A 22,478-nucleotide genomic window follows, 5' to 3' on the forward strand; every position below is an offset into this window, starting at 1 on the left:
ATGCATATGGTTCATTCCTTTTTTGAGGTTCTGATCATTGTATAAGCAATAACGAAACGTAAGCAAATTGAACTAAAGAGAAAGAGAGTTTGGGAATGTGTGTGAGAAGAAGAAGTTTAGAATAATGTGAAGATTATGAGGTTTCGCGGGAGGGGAGGAAGAGAAGTTGGTTTATTAGTTTAAATGGAGAGACGTGGAGGTTGAGGAATACTCCAGATACCAGTAGATGGACGTGGATGTAGTGGGGGCGATGTGCTGTCAGCAGGCTGAACCAGAATATAGAATATGGTCAAGGGAAACCAGAGAAAGTTACGTGAGGCTTGGTTGTAGATAGAGGGCGCTAGTCTCGGTATATCATATATGAGAGTTAGGGAATATATGGTACTGCCTCGCTGAGTAGGATGTGTTATATGAAAAAAGAAAGAAAGCGTCAGAGGTTTCTGCCTGTCTAGCTCCTGAAAAATGAGGGGAGGGTGAGCTGGGAATGCCCTAGTGTATCATTTTTATTACCAGTATTTTCTAGAGAAATGAGAGAGGAGGGGGAAGGGAGCAAGGTTACCAAAATTGTATCATATATTTTCTCGTAATTATATAGAGAGAATTATAAGGACGTCATAGGATTAAATGGAATATCATCGATTAAATTTGAACGCAGTTTGATATGTTAATCATCTGCATGAGTGAAAAATAAAGTAAGGAAATAAAACTTCAGCTTCTGATTGTTTGAAGTCGTCCACCACCACAGGTACCTTCAGCCAAGGGATAATATTGTGATGGGAATCATAATGATAGTTATCATTTGTTAAATTTTGTTATGTATTTTCTTTATATATGTGTTGTTATTACGTGTAGTTGGTGGGGGGAGGGGGATGGCAACCTCTGCACCAGGAGCCCAGGTCAAACCCACGTCATTACAGGTTGTCTTGGGTTTGTTCGTCTGGGGAGGCCGCTTGTATGGTAATGAGGTGTTGTTGTTGGGGGGATGGTGGTGATGGAGAACAGCATGTGGTGCCCCACTACCCCCTCCCCCCTCCACTCTTGCTCACCTCTTCTCTCTTTCCTCTCCCACGTTTACTATTCCATATCTCTTCATACTCCTTTGCCAGACTTCCTTTGTCTTATCTCCTTTACTATATCTCATCTTTTCATCTCTTTTCCCACAACCATCACCTAAGTTATCTAATACCATAATGTTTTAGCATATCTCTCTCTCTCTCTCTCTCTCTCTCTCTCTCTCTCTCTCTCTCTCTCTCTCTCTCTCTCTCTCTCTCTCTCTCTCTCTCTCTCTCTCGCATACGGGGCTGCAGGGACGGATATAAGGGGCCTTTTCCATCCTCCCGGAAGTCCTCAGACCCTCCCCACCGCCCCATCAAACAGGACTTCAGACTAGACCCGGTATAAACACACACACACACACACACACACACACACACACACACACACACACCATGGATGAGGAAGTCGGCGTGTGGAAATAACTGTTAATAGATAAAGCCGAAGGTGTGGCAGGAGTGGAGGTCAGGGGGAAGGGGCGGAGGGGAGAGGAGAGAGCGGGAGGGGGAGGAGGGAGTAGAGGAGAAAAGGATTATACGTTGGAGGGGTGGTGGTTCTGGCGGAACTGTTGGAGGAAGAATCTTTAGAGGGGAAAGTTGTATTGGAACTCTTGGAGAAAGGCTTTTAGAGGTAAATCTGTCAGTGGCACTTTTGTAGGGTGATTTTTACAGGGAGCAGTTTCAGGGAAATGTTAGAGGAAGATGTTTTTTGAGGAGGTCAGTAGGAGGGAAGGGTTCTGGAGAGACCTGGCCAACACTCAGCAGCAACGATTTAAAGGAATGGTGGGCTGGAGGGAAGGAGGGAACCTTTGGAGGGTAGGAGTACTTTTTAAGGTTCGTTTGAAGGGAATTACTACCAGAGTCTCTCTCTCTCTCTCTCTCTCTCTCTCTCTCTCTCTCTCTCTCTCTCTCTCTCTCTCTCTCTCTCTCTCTCTCTCTCTCTCTCTCAGCGCTGACATTCAAGGTGAAGTGTTGTGGGAACATTTTGAATGGAGTAGTGAGGGCGGACTCGGTCATTAGCGAGTAATTCAATCACATCATATTCTTAGCGATGCTTCAACTAACGAGAGAGAGAGAGAGAGAGAGAGAGAGAGAGAGAGAGAGAGAGAGAGAGAGAGAGAGAGAGAGAGAGAGAGAGAGAGAGAGAGAGAGAGATTGAGGGTTCATTTGTATACGTAACCCAAATTCTGTTCATCAGTTCCCCCCAACCAGCTTCCCATCTCAGTGCTGCAATAATCACCTAACTACCATTAGTATGCAAACCAGCAGTGGCGGCGCCTGATTGGCTATTGGTGTTCGTGGGTCCGGAACGAGGTTCAGGCTGTGGTTAGTATGCGCGGGATGAGACACCCAGAGGCGCTCCGTCCAGCCCTGGGTGAAGAACTCGCTTCCAAGCTTATAACACAAGTCTGTTTTTTCCACTCGTTCGGAGATTTAGAGGTTGTGTTTATTGCACTGATGTTGTGGCCATGAGAAGGAAAGGGGAGGGAGAAGTGTTGTGGGGTAAGAAGGAAGGGAGGATGGTGATGGGAAGGTAGGTGTTAGATTGTGGTACATAGAGTACATGGGAAGGACAGACAACAGAAGACCTTATGGTCTATAACGAGGTTATCTGCTGGAGGAGAGTAATAGTATCCCACATTTCTAATCCTTACAAATAGAGACAGGATGATGTCGCAAAGGCGAGGATGTGGCGTTATGTGTGGCACTGTGGAGGGGAGGCTGATTATGATGTGGCGTTGTCGTGTGGTAGAGATGGAGGAGGGAAATCTGGGAAATCTTTTTTTTTTAAGGGGTAGAAAAAATGAAATCTACCTAATTATCCTGTAAGGAAATCCTACTCTTTTGCTTCATTTTTCTCATTTTTTTTTTTTTTTTCTTTACGGGGCAGAGGAATTTGTTGCTCTCGCTGCTTTTGCTTTTGTTGTTGTTTGTATTTCATTGCCATGCCTCTCATGATAGACCGGAAAATATCAACAATGTTCTACCAGTCATTAACGATGTAATGGATGATTCTCCTGAATGAAAAGTTGGAGGTGGTTCGTTAGAGGTGATTATAACACTGTAAGAGAGCTGTGTGGAATTACGTGCCTAAACGCACCTCTGTAGTGCACCGCACCGCACTACACCGCACCGCGGCGCACCGCACTGCACCGCACCACACGAAACCGCACCTCACCAAAACCGCACCGCACCGAACCCGCACCAAAACTGCACCGTGCCGCAGCAAAACCGCACCGCACCAAAAACCGCAGCAAAACCGCACCGCGCTGTAACCCGCACCGCACCAAAACCGCACCGCACCGCACCAAAACCGCACCGCATCGCACCAAAACCGCACCGCACCCGCATCGAAACCGCACCAAAACCGCACCGCATCGCACCAAAACCGCACCCGCACCAAAACCGCACCGAACCGCACCAAAACCGCACCGCGCCCGCATCGAAACCGCACCGAAACCGCACCGCACCCGCGCCGAAACCGCACCAAAACCGCACCGGAACCGCACCAAAACCGCACCGAACCGCACCGCAACCGCATCAAAACCGCACCACACCGAACCGCACCAAAACCGCACCGCACCGAACCCGCACCCAAACCGAACCCGCACCGCACCAAACCGCACCGCATCGAAACGCACCACGTCAAACCGCACCAAATCGCACCTAAAAGCTTGGGGAGGCTTGGAGGGCACTGAAAGCAAGGACGGTATGACAAAAGAAATTGTTCACTGGCCACATGTCTGTCTCTCCATCGAGAGCTTTTGATATAGGAGAGATGACTGAGGGTTGCCTGGGTGAAGTGTGAGCAAGGGTTCTAGGCTTTACATTGACCCGGTCTTGTTGATACATACACGTACACACACACACACACACACACACACACACACACACACACACCAGACAGAGCCTTGCTTAGTTGCCAGCCTCACAACCATGGCCAGTCCCCGGCCCTAAAGCCTCCTGCAGTGTCTCAGTCTTTGCACTTAAGGGAAATTTCCGGTTCAGTGAACAGGCACTTTTACACTGGCTCACTCACCTCCAGCCTCCATGTCTTCTCTTCTCTCTCTCTCTCTCTCTCTCTCTCTCTCTCTCTCTCTCTCTCTCTCTCTCTCTCTCTCTCTCCATTTTCCATATTTCGTTCGTTGTCGATAACTTTCTTTTCACATTTTACCTTTCTCTATATCTCAGACGAATACGTAAGCAAGAATACACACACACACACACACACACACACACACACACACACACACACGCGCACACACACACACACACACATCCGTCCATACTTTCCCTCACGTACAGACAGACACTGTTGGGTATGTTAGCCTCGACCCAAAAGTCACCAACCACGACACTGAGGTGTGAGGATGTGAGGGTGGGAAGTGGGGTGAGATGAGAGCATATTGGGAGCATGTGTGTGTTGGTGAGATAATATAGGAGGGATGAATATGGTTGAGAGGTGTGGAGGTTATAGTTATTAAAAGTGTTGGGGGAAGAGACTGGAGTGTTTTGGAGTAAATGTGGGGAAGGGGGAAGTATTGAAGAGGATGTTGGGGACTAGAGGAAGGGGTGAGTGGTGGAGGAAAGTGTGGGAGATGGAGTTTAGGTGGGGCAGTATGCATGGAGAGTGTATGGTGAAGTAAAGTGGGGGGAGTGTGGGAAGTGGAGTCTGGTCGTGGGTTTAGTAACAAGGCTGAGTTTATGGAGAGAATGTAGGGGTGAGGGACTGGCTGGGGAGAGGATTGGTGGAAATAAAGAGTTGAGTGTGGGGGTGAGGGAGGAATGGGGTGCAGGGAGTGTTGGGAAGGATGTACCGAGAAGGCTGCCGTATGGGGAGTGTATAGGAGGTGGGACTGTGAAAAGCTAAGTGATGGAAGGGTTTTTGCAGTGAACTATGTTATGGACTCATTTACGTTACATCTCCTTTTTGTTAGCGTCTCCCTCCTCCTCCTCCTCCTCCTCTTTCTCCACTTCTTCCTCTCCTTTACCTCCTCTCCACGTCTCTCTGATTTTGCATTTCATTAACAACACTTAGCGGATCATTTCTCCAGGGTTGATATCTGCCACGCCATGTCTGATCACATTAAACCCCAGCCTCTCACCTGATCGTCTTACCACTGGGTACCTACTTACTGCTGGCCGAACAGGGGCTGTCCAGGGTGAGCAAACTTGCTTAAGGTTTCGCCTTGCACGGGGGACGAACCCGGGACTTCTTGCATGTGAGTCGAGTGTACTAACCACTATGCCATGGTCGTTTATCTTCTTTTTTCTCCTTTACCTCCTCATTTCTTTCCTCATGCCTCTCTCTCTCTCTCTCTCTCTCTCTCTCTCTCTCTCTCTCTCTCTCTCCATATATACTTGTCTTTTTGCAACTTTCAAGCGTTGTTTGGAGTGGAAAGAAGTTGCAAAGTATAACGTCCACTGACCACAGCTCTGAGACTGGAGAGAACAGCAGCTACACCAGGAGCAGCAGCAAGAACAGCAAGAGTAGTGGCAGTGCCATGTGCAGCAGCAGCAGCAGCATCACTACAATAAGAACAGTAACAGGAAGTAGGAATAATTGCAGTAAACGGTATCAGACGCAGCAGTTCACTGGCTTTTTAAACCTCGGAATCTGGTTCACTGGGTGGGGAAGAGCGAGCTGCTCCCCATGTGCTGGGGAGATGAGTTCTGGCAGATTGAGGAGTGAGTAGGAGAGGGCAGATCCTCATGTGCTGGGGAGGAATGGTCTGACAGCCTGTTATCATGTATTGGGGAGGAGATGGTGGTAACCTGGGGAGTTGGGAGGAGAGGGCTGGTCCTCATGTGCTGGGGAGGAATGGTCTGACAGCGCTGGGAGGAGGAGCGGGTCTTTGGGTGTTGGGGAGGAGATCGTGGTAGCCTGGGGAGTTGGGAGGAGAAGGCTGCTCCTCACGTGGTAGTAGGCAGGAGATGGTCGGTGGTCTGGGAAGTGAGACTGCAAATATCGGAATCTTCGCAACGATTGCATGTAAATCTATTTACCATCAGATCAAAGACCATTTGCATGAGGAAATGTATCAAAATCATGTTTTCCTCGCTTGATAAGATAAGTTGAGCGGGTCAGCTGGAGTCCAGAGAGGGAGACTTGTGAGCGGGCGGACCACCCCCTCATCTTTGATGGCTTTAGTCCCGTGACAGGAGCTCGTGTACCCTCCACGGGCGTCCTGATTCCCGTGTGGCGCCCCTGTGATCCCCGTGTGGGGCCCCTGTGATTCCCGATCAGTATATGAAAGGGAGATTCGATACGCCTGCAGAATGCGCTTAAAACGATTAGATTGCTTTGTACGCTGGAGAATGGGACTTTAATGGCAGTGATTAGAGCGGGTATGTAGGGTCCTGGAGGGAGATTATTGGAGGTTCGCTTGTCCCTCTCAATGCCTCCAGGGTCTGGAAATTCACCGCGGCGTAGCGGTGATGGTAGCTGCGCCAGGGAAATATATTCCACATTTTTTTTTCGTAATATTTGATTTTTCAGACAGAGAACTTTTCCAGATCCTGAAAATCTCTCTGTAATGCTTTTTTTTTTATTCTTGGATAAAAATCAGCAAACGTTTATGTTCATCTTGAGAGTGGAGATGAACAAGACGATCATAACTACAGATCTGTTCCCTAAGTACAATGAAATTTTATCTATTTTACTTTAACTGTTGATAACAGGCAAACATCCCACTCCTCGTAGGATGTCAGAGCTCCTCAGTACAGTACCCAGACGTTGAAAGTCAAATGATTTATTAGAAAAATTAAAACTTATCAAAGTATCTTGCTGCTCACAGATATAATTGGAATAGAAGATATACCCTTTATTACCAATAAAAAGATGACAACTGATAAAATACACCAGACAGGAACATTTCTCATTCAGGATTTCGGTAAAGAAAAATATTTTATTACTGTTGGATTGTGATACAAGATCCTTAGGGAGTCGGATCCTACAACATGAACTCCTGTGAATCAGGAAGAATATGATGGACAGAGGACCATTGGCCTGTGTTGTTAACCATGTTGATATAGATGCCAACCGAAGTTGTAACACCTGTAAGGGCATCAAAAGAAGCATATGTTGAACCATAGTTTAAGGAATTTGTGCCTATCAAACATTAACTACTCAAAGATCGATATCCTGGACATGAAATATCGAATTATTTAAAGAATTTTACAGTAGTTTTCGGGTATTTTTGTGTTACTGCTGTACCTTGTTTTGTGTGTGTATATATATATATATATATATGTATATATATATATATATATATATATATATATATATATATATATGTGTGTGTGTGTGTGTAGTGAAAATTAGATCAGTTTTACAATAAAGTAAAATTTAGTGAAAAAACTACGAAATTCAAGTTAATATGGAACTCATGCATGGTGCTTTTCTAATTTACAGGGCCGTACGATATTTTTCCAGGCAACGCACGTCCTGGCCGACGAGACAGTGATCGTTGCACAGCCAGACGCACGTGGAATACCCTTGACTTAGGTAAGTTAAGATTATATAATTTTTGAGGTGTCTGAAATTGTAGCTGATAGATATAGTTCCCTCTCTCAGGGCTGAAGATTAATTGTACATACACACACAGACACACACACACACACACACACACACACAGAACTGGACACAGTATCTCCAGATGAAGGCGGAGGCATCGAAGAGATGCCCAGTGGGAGGCTGTCCTATGAATCATTCAGTAAAGCCTCTGCAACGTTGTAAGTTTAAGATATATGTTTAAACCTGTTCTATTAAGGGGATTTGACTTACACCTTATAGATTACTAACTGGGCAAGTCTCGACATATATATATATATATATATATATATATATATATATATATATATATATATATATATATATATATATATATATATATATTATGAGTTCAAGATCATCAGTTACCTTCCCCACTAAAGCCCAGGTGCCGTAATGAAATGAATTCGAAAAAGTAGTTCCTGAAATAAGATTACTGAAGGAAATTACCAGAGCAAATATTAGGTTTGCTGATCAATCCTTACGAAGGAAACTCGAATGAATTTGATGATTTGATGAAAATGTATTGAAAATATGAAAAATGAAATATTATAAACTATAGTAAACAAATGTGTAGAATTATCATCTGAAGACCAAAACATTTTCTGTCACATTCATATGTAAAATAAATACATAGACTTCCTTTCAATAGATAAAAAAAATGATATCTCGAGAGAAAAAAGAAATAATGTAACAAACCGCAAGATATTAAGGATAAACCAGACTACCAACTACCGTCAGCCAACAGGGACAGATCAACACAGTCGCAACTCATGAACCTGAATTCTAATTGCTTCCCTGAGCGTGGCGGAAGAGCCCTCACAGCATGTTGATGCCCCCCGGCTCAGCCACCTGTGGAAAACCTAATTCCATACGATCTGTGACGAGAGGATCTCATCAGAGATTCCTACCCAATATAGGAGAATCTTACTCTCCATCAAACGGCAGACGCTTTTCTATAAATGACAAAGAATCCAGTCTGAATTTGTGTTCGAGATGCAAAGTCGAATTCTATTTATCATAAATCGACGTAAAGATTTGAATCAGGATCGAATCCGTCAAGCGTAACAAGTCCTTATGGGTAACGTCAAAAAGTTTATCAGTCGTCGATAACAAACTTCATACAGGTTCGATTCTACGCTTTTATTGGGATAAATTTTCTAGAATTCTATCCAGGTTTTGATGTGGGATTGCTGGTCATTTGGGAGCTAAATCTATAAACGAAACTATTTGAAATTATGTAGTTTAACAAAACTGAAAAATCTAGCATACTAATGGGACAATTTTGGGGATAACACTGGATCAAGGGAGCAACCAGCTTCCTCTTTCCCACGCGCATCAGACATTCTACGAACGCGTGATCGGACTACATGCATATGCATTTGAATCCTTTACCTGACGTGGAGTGGTGAGTGAGATTCCGTGTTACATGAGCTAGGCAAGTCAGGCACAGTTCCTACTTACCCGCCTGAATCGACACAGCTCCCATTGATTATATAGAAACACATACTATCACACGTTACATATGTGCCAGTAAGGGAGCAAATGCTACCCACGCATTTCCTGCGTGTTGTAGAGGCGACTGAGAAAGGCGGGAACAGGGAATCCGAAACCTTCCCCTAATGTGTTACGATTTTTTAATGACAGGAGCATAAGCTTTTTCCTCGAAGACTCAGTCGTGAAGATCGGGAAAGGTGTGGAGGTTTACAGGAAAACGTATACGTATACGCGTGTTTGTACACACACGAATTAGATCGTACTCCATTCATATATGTCCTAGATGACATTAAGCCCTATATAAAGTATCATCTGCGACGTTCTTATGTCAAAGGGTCAGATTACTTTCCCTCTGGTCTTCCAGCCTGCGCCAGCACCACTCGTCTGTCGGGAAAGTCGCAATACTAATTAGCAGTTGAGAGTTCTCACCACCAGCAGTGTTCGTCAGAAACCATTCCTGCCGTTGTGGTTTGTTCTGGTGCCCTTCCTTGGTCAGTCTGTGGACACTACCACGATGTACTGGTCAGGAGTGTTGTGTGTCACCCAGGGATATGTAGGAGGCTGCTCTGTGAACACTACCACAAACACGCACACACACACACACACACACACACACACACACACACACACACACACACACACACACACCTATCTCTGTCTATCTATCTGTCTAACTATTTGTATGTTACTGCTCAACACAGAATTATTTGATCAAACAAACCTGAGGAGGTCAGTATGAGAGGAATAAGTTCGTATGAATTAAGCAAGTGAAGGTAACCTAAGACAGACATTCCAGCTCTGGAGGCTGGATGGTGGGGCGTAATGTGAGGCGGAGTGGGAGGTGTTTACCTACCTACCACTACGTTACGATGAGATGTACCTACTGGGTAGAGCTAGATGAGGAGACGGGGGAGATGGGGAGAGTAGGTTGGTAGAGAAGGGGAGGTTAGGATAGAAGGTGACGGGATTGGAGAAGGCAGCTGGGGGTCAGGGATGGAGATTAGGGATAGGGAGACAATCTCAGCTGACGTGCTTGTGTGACCCCCCATGACCTCGCCTGACCGCTCCAGCATCCCAGGGTCACGGGAAGGAAGTAGGGTCAGGTCACCAGGATTGATGATGGAATGTTTGGGAAATGTGTGAGTGGAGAGAATGACATATGAAGAGGGTTTGTGGTTGCGCTGATCGGATGTACTCAGTCTCGGTCAAGGTTTGTTTCTCAAGAGTTGTTGAAATTAATTTGTCATTAATGATATGAAATGTTGACTGGTTGGTTGAATGGGCTTTTATCCTATCAACTGCCAGGGTCATTAAGAGAGTCAATGGCAAGACTGTGGAGGGGTAAATATACGAGTATAGAACCAATAGGTGGAACCCTCGTGTTTTCATCTCTCACACGATATTCCTTAGATTGAGTTAGTTGTCTGGTGCCTCTTAGTTCTTCATATGGAAACCATCACACTGAAAAATGGCGCGAAGTGAATTTAATGGACAATTCCACATATAAAACAAATACAAACCACGTGAGGTGAACGTCACATGTATTGAAACATGACGAACCGTGAACGAAGGATGCTAAAAGTGCTCTTGAAATAATTAGCCCGCAGATGAAAGCCTGACAATACATCAAGTCATTTGGAGTAACTGTTCCCTCCCTCCGGTGCAGGAGGTGAGAACAAGAACTCTTCACAGGATCGTGAGGCAGATCAGGAAGAAGAACGGTGCGAGGAAGCAGCATGGCCTCCTCGCCCGGCAGGAGCGAACGCTCCCCCTTGATGTCGGGATGTAACCACATTACGTGACGGTATGTTGCTGGCTGACACAAAGCCGTCCTCACTGAGATGTAACTGGTGATACCACCGGGGCTTCTACCGCCACAGCCAGGTGTTTGTCGTGTGAGGTGTGAGTTACGGTACATAGTCGTCTGACTCATGACCTAATACTTAATTCCTCATTGAAACTCACATATACCATCATGTCTGTCTTGGTACATATTGTACATCTGGGTTTAGCTATGAACACAATTTAGGATGGAGTCATTAATTCCCCTCCCATCTCCCCTCGTGACCTTACGTGACCTGAGTCGTCTGGAGTCACGCAAAGGCTTGAAGACAAGGTTGTCAAGGGGGAAGACCTCAGGTTATTTATACACTTCGTAGTAGACGAGTCGATAGATTTGTTGGTGCGTTCCTCCTGATGGGTCGTAGGCCGAGCGTGATGAAATAATTGTTTGCCACTATGGTTTCCAGATTGCTAGGCATGCCACATCTAATGGCTTACGTATGATACACTATGATCTGATTCTGACCTTTATTATTCGTAACAGTGAAATGTTAGATATTGATAAAGGATTCAGCTTTGAGGCGCACATACAGGTTTTAATCTTCTAGTGATTCTCTGTATTTCATGACTCTTATTCGTGTCTAGTATCCTAGGATCAGTTTTGCTATTTATGGTAAATCCCCCAGGTCCCATTGGTCATCCATGACCACAAATGGTCCAGGTGTCACAAGTTAACCAGGCACCGCCAGCCATCTAGGGCCTTCCTACAGGTCCTTCAGTTCTCCCCAAATTACCCAGGTCCAATCACCGATCCTGTTCCATCCCACAAATCCTCCAGTTTCCGCTAGTTGTCCACGTCTTTTCCACAAGTCTCCCAGATCCTATTACCCACACAAGGTTCCTTCCACAAGTCTCGATGGTCCCAGCAACCACCTCAGGTCCCTTTTACAAGCCCCCCAGGTTCCAAAAGGCACACTAGGTCCCTTTTACAAGTTCCTTGCATTGTACGAGCCACATCAGGTCCCTTTCACAAGTCCTCCAGGTCCCAGCAGCGAAACCAGATTCCTTGTACAAGTACCCCAGATCTTACCAGCCACACCAGGTCCCTTCCACAAGCTCTCCAGCACCAACAAGCCACACCAGTCAACAGAACATCAGCAGCAAAAACGAAACTCGATTCTAACTTCCTGCACCGGGACGCCCCAGCCCGCCTCCCTTCCTCCTACAGGAGCCCTGCCTGCCTCCCACGGACCTAACGCTGTGAAAGGTGACGCTGAGCATCTTAAACGACTTGACCCAGGATGACCTTCACGGGTTGATAGGGTCACCTGATGGGGGATCAGGCTTCTACAAGGTCACACAAAACTTGGAATCAGAGAAGGTATGAGAAAAGGCGAGACGGCGCGAGGGTCTCAAAAGAGAACTAAGTGAGGAGACTGGCCAGAGTGACGGATAGAGCGTGAGGAGACATGTCTGCGTGACAGGGAGAGTAAAGAGGACAGAAGTAAACTACAAAAGAAAGTTTAGTGAGGAGATAGAGTTGAGTGAGGGGATGGGGGAAGAGCAGGAAAGAGACAAAACAGAGGGGAGGGAAGTTTCACTATGCAAGTGATATTTGCAGAGGAGAAAGTTGGTCGAAGGCAGTTGAGGGGAAGGAGAGGGGAGAATGGAGGAAGGAGTGAGGAAAATAGAGGGATGGGAGAGTAACCAACGCCTCTGAAAAAGCTGTCAATTGTGTCAGTTTATCTGCAAACCCAGAAGTGTCATAACCCCTCCTCCTGACTACTCACTCTTCACAATGCATGTCTCCCGTCACTTGACAGACAGACACTATTTTTCCCAAAGTGTCTGATCTTCGAAGGCTCCAGTAGCCGTTGTTGATACGTCTTTCGTCTTTTGATAAAAACAAAAGCAATATTCTCTACCAAGGCACTCACATCGAAGGGTATTCAGGTCTTCACAACAGCAACCATTAATATCAAAACGATACTGTATTATGGCTACAAAATGTTGTCCACATAGAGAACAGAAATTATGCGCAATCTTTTTGGGTGTGACAACAAACATCAAAACACGAAGCATGTCTAGCATTCCTGACACCTGAACAGTAAAATTAAACGAAATGAGAAGAAACAGAGTCATGTAGACTGAAGATTTCTGGGAGAGTGTGGACGCGTGAGGATAGCTAGGTGGTCAGGACGGCGTGAGAAGTTGGGGAGGTCTTCGCTTCGACCACTCCCTTAGCTCCTCATTAGTTACTCTTAAGGAGAGATCTGGAGGTCACGTCAACACTTGCCCTGGGTTCTGGGTCACCAGGAGATCCCATATGACCTCAGGCAGAGTCCCTGGGTGCTTAGAACTCCACGAGGTGTGTGTGTGTGTGTGTGTGTGTGTGTGTGTGTGAGGGGGTGGAGGGTTCACATATACGTGAAGCCATTTGTACACATTATGATCAAGTATATACATTCATTTGTTTCTTGACTGCATGACGGATACAGTGATATAAACAATGATTCCAGTACATCGCCAATCATTAACCAGCTCTTCATATGACCAACAAGAATCTATGGTTCAAACTTGCTCAGAAACAACAAATATGCATCTGCGGTCTCCATCATCACAGGCAGGACTGTGCACCTAACACCCCTGTGCATCATCCACACATCATTAACGCTCTCAACACCTAATGGACGTTGCTTGAAGATAAACGACTCAAGCCAACCTTCCCTGAACACCTGTACATGTACACGACAGATAGCGAAGCACACACACACACACACACACACACACACACACACACACAGGTACCATCTCCCTGGTAATATGGGATCACCAAGGATACCTAATGAAGAGCAATTTTCCCCTTCAGATGCGCCAGTTTTCCCCCAACTTAGGGAATAACAGGAAGACTTACTGTGAGAATGCCTGGGTAAGGAGCCGCCTGACCATAGGCAGGGGTTGGGAATTTTCCCAAGGGCCGGGATGCCACTAGGGATATTACTGGCCATCTAAGTGAATTATGGGAGATACTTGATGAAAGGAGCCTCGACTACCTGGATGTCTGATACACGAAGCTACCAGGGATGGAGAAGTTGGTGTTGGTGTTGTACACAAATATTGATGGCTTCTGTTGCAGAATAAAGTCTTGTTAATCACAGGTAAACATGGATAATTACATTCTATATTCATTATGAAAGTCACATAAGAAAATTGTATTATTAAAGTCACATAAGAAAATTGTAAATGTCAGCAGAGAAGCAAACACCACAAAAGACTTTTGGAAATCTTTATCAATTAGGCGAAGGGAAGGTCAGGTGTACGGTCCTCCCCAGACTCAGGTCAGGTCAGGTGAGATCTTAAGGGCCACATTTTTTGGTTACTTGCGGAGGTTGGCTGTTGTACACACCTCCCTCAGCTGTGGTGCACAGGTAATACACTCCTCCTAAGGTGGGGTACACAGTGCACATCTCCCGTAGCTGGGGTGCACACTTGATATTGACTTCCTTCCCCAGCTGGGGTATGCAGTTGGTCACGCCGCCCCCCCAGGCCACGCAGGAGTCAGGTCACCGCCTCGGGTGATGATCTGAACATACCAGATGTCAGCCGCTACCTGGATACCACGAATTATCATACGTTAAGAGATTGTGGATGATACTGTAACACACACACACACACACACACACACACACACACACACACAACATTAACCTCAGGAGTGGAGTGTTTGGTACTGAACTGATACAAAGACATGAAGATTAACCTTGAAAAAAGAAATATAATACCAGAGAGTCAAGGGCGAGGTGTGGCTGTCAGACAGGAACATTACGAGTAGGTACTCGAAGGCTGAGGATTACGCACTGGATTGATACTCGAGGCATTTAAGTGTGAATCTTGAGCGACGGGGCGGACTGAGGACTTAGAGGCGCAATAGGGATTATGTTGGGATTACTTGTGGAGAACAGTGATCCCTGTTGCAGTGGACATGTATATAGGGAATGATTTACTGAAAGACTTGGTGGATATATACGAAGGCAGTAGTCGTCTGAACACAGGGCACTAGTGGTCTCAACGATATTCTTTGGGTCAGTGTGTCTCTTAGTCTAATACTTTACCGTAATATGTCAAGGGAAATTCTGATATATTTAATGTTCAAAGACTTAAGGCAGGGGTTAGGGATTTGGTAGGGAGTTATGGATTTTCTGGATTATTAGGTGATCAGGGATCATTTAGGGAGTAAGTCGAGTGTCAGGTCCACAAATGTTCCTCATCAGACTGTGAATCTTGAGGAGTTGGTGGATATTCAGGGCCAATGCTTGAAGCATACACACGACTTACTGGGAATTTAGGGTCTCAGGGAGTATTTAGGGATTTAGGGTGTCTCTAGAGACCTGTAGGGCATTCAGTCCCTGGTAACCTCCCGACGGGCCGGATACGGAGGCTTTGGGACATCTGGCACCCATTTCCTTGTTATTTACAGACATATTTTACAAACACAACAGAAGGAAAAAAAATTATATTACATTCCAAGGCACACATCTCTGCAAGCAAAGATCCAAGCAATAACCCCACAACCCCACAGAAACCATCCTATAATTAATCCTCACAATCCTACACAAACAGTCACACAATCACACGAATAGAATCTCCCGTAATCACCTTCTTAATCCCCACACAAACTCCTCTTGGTAACCCCTCCACGCACACAAACACACACCTGGATTATATCTACCCCGACAAGTAGAAGAATTTCCCTGCCAGATGACCATGGGAAAACCCGCTTCTCTTGCCTCCTTCAGCCCTACAGATGAGAGTCTGAAGGAAGCGAAGGTGATGACCACCACCAAATTATTATGCTCATGAGAACATACTGATTTTTTCTGCTTACATATGAAGTAAATTGTTTAGGGAATTTCTTTGTGACTGTCATGAATTCTCTTTTCTTGTACTTCCAGTTTGTTTTGTTACTGAATCTGTCGTATGAATGAAAATATCAGAGCCTTGATTTGTTTTTGTATTGACGGTTTCATGAAGTTATCTGGTAAGTGAAAATGTTGAAGTTTACTTTCTGCTATATTCACAGGAGTGAGGTGTGAGGTAGATGTGAAGATAGTGAGGCAGTGAAGATATGCCTTGAGAAGTGATGAGGAAATCCAATTTCTGAGAGAATATACAGGACACAGGTGACGAAAGGAACATGGAAAAAGCAGAAGATGGATGGATGGATGGAGAGGTAAGTGTGGTGTTAAAAAGAAGGGAATCCATGAATTAGTGCCAGGTCAAGATAGACTCGGGGGTTACCGCAAGGATCACAATACATGAATATGCAATATGAAATGCAATAGCCCTTTCATGACAATTCTTCATCACACCCAAGTCATTTCCACTTACATAACTATGCAATTGTTTTCAAACTTTTTTTAATGTTTTGAGATAAGGACAAAAGATTGACAATCTGTCTCATTCATCAACAACTCTGTTTCTAAGCCAATAGCATTCCCTTCCTATTTATCTTCTCATCAAACCCTAAAGTCATTAGTTCAGCAGACTGTTGTCATTAACCGTATAAAGATTAAGTTAACTTTGTGAGCTCTTTATCGTTCATCTTATTAAGGGAATCATGTTCGTTAATGTGAATCAGGAAATTTAAGAACAATTTTCGGGCATTTTTTTTTCTTCAATAAATTGTTTAATTCTGAATAAGCAAATCATGTACGAACGTTATCTGAATCCAGGTAATTCTGAGAGGCCGTTGAGGGTATAATCAAATGACACGCCATCACACACAAGGGTCGTTCAGTCATGCTGAAGGGTCGTACTGTCAAGCTCAAAATTGTTTCTTCGTGATCAAGGGTCGTATCGTCGTGCTCAAGGGTCGTACCGCTGTCCTTCAGAGGCAAACCTAACAACCTCGTTCCCCATCTTAAGTGAAGCAGTTTATGACGTGCGTCTGAGTAGGAGGAGACAAAGAGCAATGAAGGATGTCCACAGGTGGCTTGCATTGCTCTCTGCCCGTCAGGGAGGCTACGGTGTGTGCTGGTAGCCCAGAAGGTCTGGTACAATAGACTTCAGTAGACCTCGGTAGTTTAGATAGGTTTGTGGCATCTTTCCTCACTTTATTACCTCTCGAATGATACGTGTATATTTTTGAATTATTAGATATTTGTAGGTTTGCTATTTGTTCCGTAAATCAACAAATGATATAAAACCTACACGCCACGTCGCCTCAGAAAGGGCTATCACGTAATGAAATTAGAAATAATTACGAAAGAAACCCAATTACATTTCACCTTTGTGGACCGAGTGAGTTGCATCTTTCCTCATGTGATCTTGTCATTCAACAACCTAAATCATAATCACCAAAAATACAACAACAAAAAATACACCCGGAAGATGCAGCTTTCACCTCAGACAGTGAAATCTGAAACTGTGAACATTGATAGCCTCGTCACTGCACGACTGTCGTGTCACTCCTCATCACTGCACGACTGTCGTGTCACTCCTCATCAATGCACGACCATCGTGTCACTCCTCATCAATGCAGGACTGTCGTGTCACTTCTTGTCACTGCAGGACTGCCGTGTTACGTCTTGACACCGCACGACTGTCGTTTCGCATCTCTTCAGTGTGCGACGGTCGTGTTACATCTCGCCACTGCACGACCGTCGTGTCACACGCATGGCCTTTCCCGAGCATCACCAATTTATGACTCCGTCTCCAGTTTCCTGCACCAGATGGAGACGGTGTCATGAGCAGTAGCGAGGTGGTATTACTGTCGATCTGACGACTGGGAGACGACAGCTGGAGACAGGAGAGCTGGCTGACAGAGCCTCACACTAGTGATAATCTCTGTATCATGCTTATGTTTAGTTGTTTCCTTTCTGTACATCTGACAGAAGCCAAACCAACCCTAAGGTTTCCATAGACTTCGACAGCTCTTCATCATACACTCAGCACTTGACAGTGTCGAGAGCACCTCATGACGGTGACAGCACTTCATGACAGTGACAGCACCTGGCAAGCCCCATCACACCTTGACAAGAGGTTAGTCCTCACCTTAAAAACGTCCCATGGAAAGCGTAATTACCTCCTGTCATCCTTCCGGAGGCTGCCGCTTAGCACCCACCTCATTCGCTCGCTCTTAATCTGTCCAAATTGCTCTTGCATGAACTGGCACAGACATGCCTTAGAGAGGCTCATCAGCTCCGGCAGAAATTCATCTTGGAGATGATGGCAGCCGGTTATTTTGTAGGATTAATGTTTCACTTCTTGATTAAGGCACGTACGTCGACCACAATGTAAACGGATGTGATGGATAAATGAGGCTTAAGTGTCACGTGACCTGGGAGAGGATACTCATAACTGTTGGTGAGACGTGAGGACATGAGTGATGATGAATCAGTTCATTCTCCTTGGAAAAATGAATATGAGAGAAAGATTAAGAACAAGATGTAGAGATGGATGTTAGATTAAAACTTTGTTAACGTTTTCTGCATTTCTCAATACTCGACGTTAGCAGGAAATAGACAGAAACCCGTCATATATATATATATATATATATATATATATATATATATATATATATATATATATATATATATATATATATATATAGGAGACACCGAATATGAACCAAAAAAATAAGATAATATCAACAATTCTTGGAGACGAACATGACAAGAGAAACACCAGATATTAATAGAAGCAAGAGAGAATGACACATCTACAAAGATTAAGATCATTCAAGCCAAATATAACGAAGCAAGAAAGCAGTAGATAAGCAACAACAAATAACAAGAACACCAATAACATCACAAATGAAATGAGGCGAAATGAATGTCTTAAACAATATTTAAACTCCAAAGAATTAAGCGTCGAGATATACGGGAAGAAAATAGCAAAGCATAGACAACGTAGATATAAGATAGATATGGAAAATAAGGCAAAAGATACCACACATGTTGAGAGCAAACTTCCCAGAATATATCGAGAGGAATATTATCTCCCAAGAGGACGTGATGATGGCAGAGAGTGAAGGCAACATGAAGATTTTCACAAACCGTATGCAACAATAAGACAATATATCTAACTAGAGGGGGCGGGAGTCATCACCTGGACATCACATGATGTATATAATTACCCCGACGTAAATATAGATAATTACCTAGCAACGACCCGTGGAAAATAACGATACAGGTAACACACGGTGACGGTAATTACACAGGAATAATGTGGTGAAAATAATTACCTGAACATAAGGCAACAGATGGAATGGTCCAGTATAACACGGTGAGAATGACAACAGAAATTTATTACGTGATAATTGAGGGGGACATTATGCAGCTGGATAAATGGGAGGCACCAAGCCAGGCAGCATTAACTGCAGGGTCAAGAGAGGCCATCTTGAGGGCGACATCTGCTATGGTACGGTGGTGGCAAGCTTGTACTTGAGGGGAAGTTTACGATGCATTCCTTTATAACGTCTTGAAGAAAGTCAAAATCGAAGCTGCTTTCATGTTTTAAGCTGATCTAAGCTTCAAGTTTTCTAAATGTAGATAAGAAATGGCGAGAGTTTTAAGCGTCATTTTCTCTCAGTTTTAAGCGGTAACTTTTTAAAAGGCCACGACGTTCCCTCCAAGATAAGAACCCACGTTGTGTCAACATTATCCCAAAGAAGCTCCAGGTACAGAGAAGTTCACGCTTGATCGCTCGATGGACACCTTCTGTTTTATTAACGATTAAGCAAATATAAGAGAAAACTCTAAGCAAAAATATTAAAGTGATTTCAGAAGACAATATTTTAAGAGTTGGATCAAAAGAACGTGCCAGCGACAAGCGCACGCTTCTGAATTCTTTGATTCAAGCAAACGCTACCATGAAATTTCTTTCTGCTAAGGAAAAAACCCAAAACAGGTTTCGATACGATTGAAGAGCCAAGGACAAAGGCGCATCTGAGAAACAGATGTGGAGTCTAATTTGGCGTCGTTAAAACAAGGATATTACTAGGGAGTTTAGAGGTCTAAGCTTCGTGTTGGCGGGATGACAGACGCTAGTTATCCAGACTCACTGTTAACCTCTGTGTGCAGGGGCTCAGAAACGCCTTCACGGCCTCGAATGTGTTTAGGATACAGTCCAGCGCCTCCTGTGTCGCTTATAAAAGCTGGATCACAAAGGGGAGGAGAGAGAGAGAGAGAGAGAGAGAGAGAGAGAGAGAGAGAGAGAGAGAGAGAGAGAGAGAGAGAGAGAGAGAGAGAGAGAGAGAGGGCACTAAGATACCACTATCCAGGTGAGAAAGACTTTTTTTTTCACTCTCCTTAGTATCGTATCACCAACAACACCCCCCTCTCTCGTCTCCGTTCTTCAGTAGCACCACCACCGCCGACACTACCACTGTTCCTGACCACCACACTGCTCTGCGTTGACTCAACCGTCGTCCTCACCACTCCGCCTACCACAAAATAATATGGTTTTCCTCCCTACACACAACTTGTACCCACAGTCTGACTACAACCATTACACCAACTCTAATTGCACTCCGCTACACCCAATAGTACTCCTATGATGAGCTCTCTCTCATCATACCCACTGTAAACCCTTCTGTCGCATCTTACATCCGCAGGGCAAGGTGTACACCTTACGTGTATCGCCAGGGTGGGGCTGGGTGTAGGCAGGACAGTTGACCAGTTGACCCCCTGCTGGGAGTTGCCAACAGGAATTGACCAGGTGTAGATAGGGAAGGCACCAGACTAAGTGTACCCCTAACTGGGTGTGACCTGGGTGTGGCTGAGGGAGGCAGTGGACCAGGTGTACTCACCCACCCTCTGCGGGGTGTGGCTGGGGAAGGTGAGATGGTCGTCTGAGATTTTATGTGCTGCTGTTAAAACAGACATTTTTGTTGTGTGTGTGTGTGTGTGTGTGTGTGTGTGTGTGTGTGTGTGTGTGTGTGTGTGTGTGTGTGTCTGTGTCGTATTTTACCTCCCAGCTTTTGTTTCTTTGTCTGTTGTTTCACGTGATATAGGTGGAGGAGAGAGGGGAGTAGTGAGGGGGGCGGAATGGCCATTGAAAGGGGCGTGGCCTGGGAGGGAAGGATGGATGGACGTGACACTGTCTGTTGACAGACAGACATAGGAAGAAGCAGACAGTATCTCTCTCTCTCTCTCTCTCTCTCTCTCTCTCTCTCTCTCTCTCTCTCTCTCTCTCTCCCCCATGTCTGCCCTGCTCAGCCCTTCTCCCCCCCCCCTTCCCCGGGCCCCTAATCCTGGTGTGGCCTGTGCCCGTCATGTGCCCCGGACCCCGACCATTGTGCCCGTCGGGGCATTATTGACGGCTCCGACAAATGGTGGGAAAAGCATTATTGGCCATAGTGGCTGCCCCTGGCCCATCGTTACCAGACACCTCTGGTCGTCCAACCTCTACCTGCACCCCCTCTCCCCTTTACATTTTTTTGTCGTAGTTTTTATTGCCATTTATTCTTTTTCATTTGACCTTCTATTGAAAGCAATTCATACTCCAGAAAATTTTTATGGTTTTCGCCCTTCTTTTTTTTTAAAGAGGATAATACGACTAAACTGTATATAAAAAAGTGACGTATAATCCTTCGGTGATGATAATAGTGTAGGCGACGTGGGATCAGATTACGCTGTGTCCAGTAGCATGAACGATTAATTTATAACAAGTCAGATTAGATCGCTTTTCAGGATTGACTTCGCCCCACTGAACTTTCCACCAGTTTCCTAAAGGATCGCCTGAACTCCCGCGGCAGTAGATTGATCCGTCCCATGGAAATGAAAAGATGGAATTATCAACTTCGTAAGAGAGAGAGAGAGAGAGAGAGAGAGAGAGAGAGAGAGAGAGAGAGAGAGAGAGAGAGAGAGAGAGAGAGAGAGAGAGATCGTTAAGATGCTAAAAATGTGTTGGTTGGTGTAGGTTCTCAACCGTCTTTCAGGCATTTATGATTTTGACAGAGGCTCACTGGGGTCTGTCAGCGGGCTGGGGTCGGAAAGGGAGGAGAAGTGGGAGGGGATAGGGGGCAGGGATGGTCGCATATCTGATTTCATGTCAGGTTATGGTGGTCCGCGTCCACGCGCCCCTCAGATGGGCGTCAGCAGCTGCTGATGAAGACAATGCTGACAGCATGGGTGGGAGGGGAGGGTGGGCTGGCTGTAGAGGGAGGGGATGGAAAGGAAGCTGAGAGAAGAGATGATATGAGGAGGGAGGGAGGGAAGGAGGAGGAGGAAGAGTAGGAGGAGGAGGAGGATGATGATGAGGATGAGGAGGACTGAATGCACGTGAGTACCTGGAAAAGCCGGATAACACAAGACCTGATGGTTTGTGAAGAGGTTATCTGCTAAAGGACAGTAACAATAGCCAGTTCAAGTAATCCATACAGATGGAGTCGGGATACTGAAGCAGAAGATGTAATAGGGGGAAAACAGTAGGAAGAAGGAGAAAATGAACGAGGGAGGCTGGAAACCTCAGGGGGTGGCAGAGGAAAGTGAAGGTAAACAAGGAGAGACGAAGGAAAAAATGACTATGAATTTCATACAGTTATTGCAGCATTATTGGGAGAGGCCTATGAATGATTCTTGAATTCAGGG

The 22,478-nt window shown here is 45.2% G+C and overlaps 1 long non-coding RNA gene across 2 annotated transcripts in view; it reads left to right on the forward strand.

Annotated features, from left to right (window-relative positions):
- LOC139748007 (uncharacterized) overlaps positions 1 to 16,103 on the forward strand; it is a 156,612-nt gene extending 140,509 nt beyond the window's left edge. For both annotated transcript variants that reach the window (XR_011712508.1, XR_011712507.1), the window contains 2 exons: positions 7,468 to 7,560; positions 15,965 to 16,103. This is a non-coding gene — a long non-coding RNA (uncharacterized lncRNA). The remainder of the gene's footprint in view (positions 1 to 7,467; positions 7,561 to 15,964) is intronic.
- The last annotated feature ends 6,375 nt before the right edge of the window (positions 16,104 to 22,478 follow it).

This window comes from Panulirus ornatus, chromosome 71, assembly GCF_036320965.1.
Source record: "Panulirus ornatus isolate Po-2019 chromosome 71, ASM3632096v1, whole genome shotgun sequence".
Classification (NCBI taxonomy): Eukaryota; Metazoa; Arthropoda; class Malacostraca; order Decapoda; family Palinuridae; genus Panulirus; species Panulirus ornatus.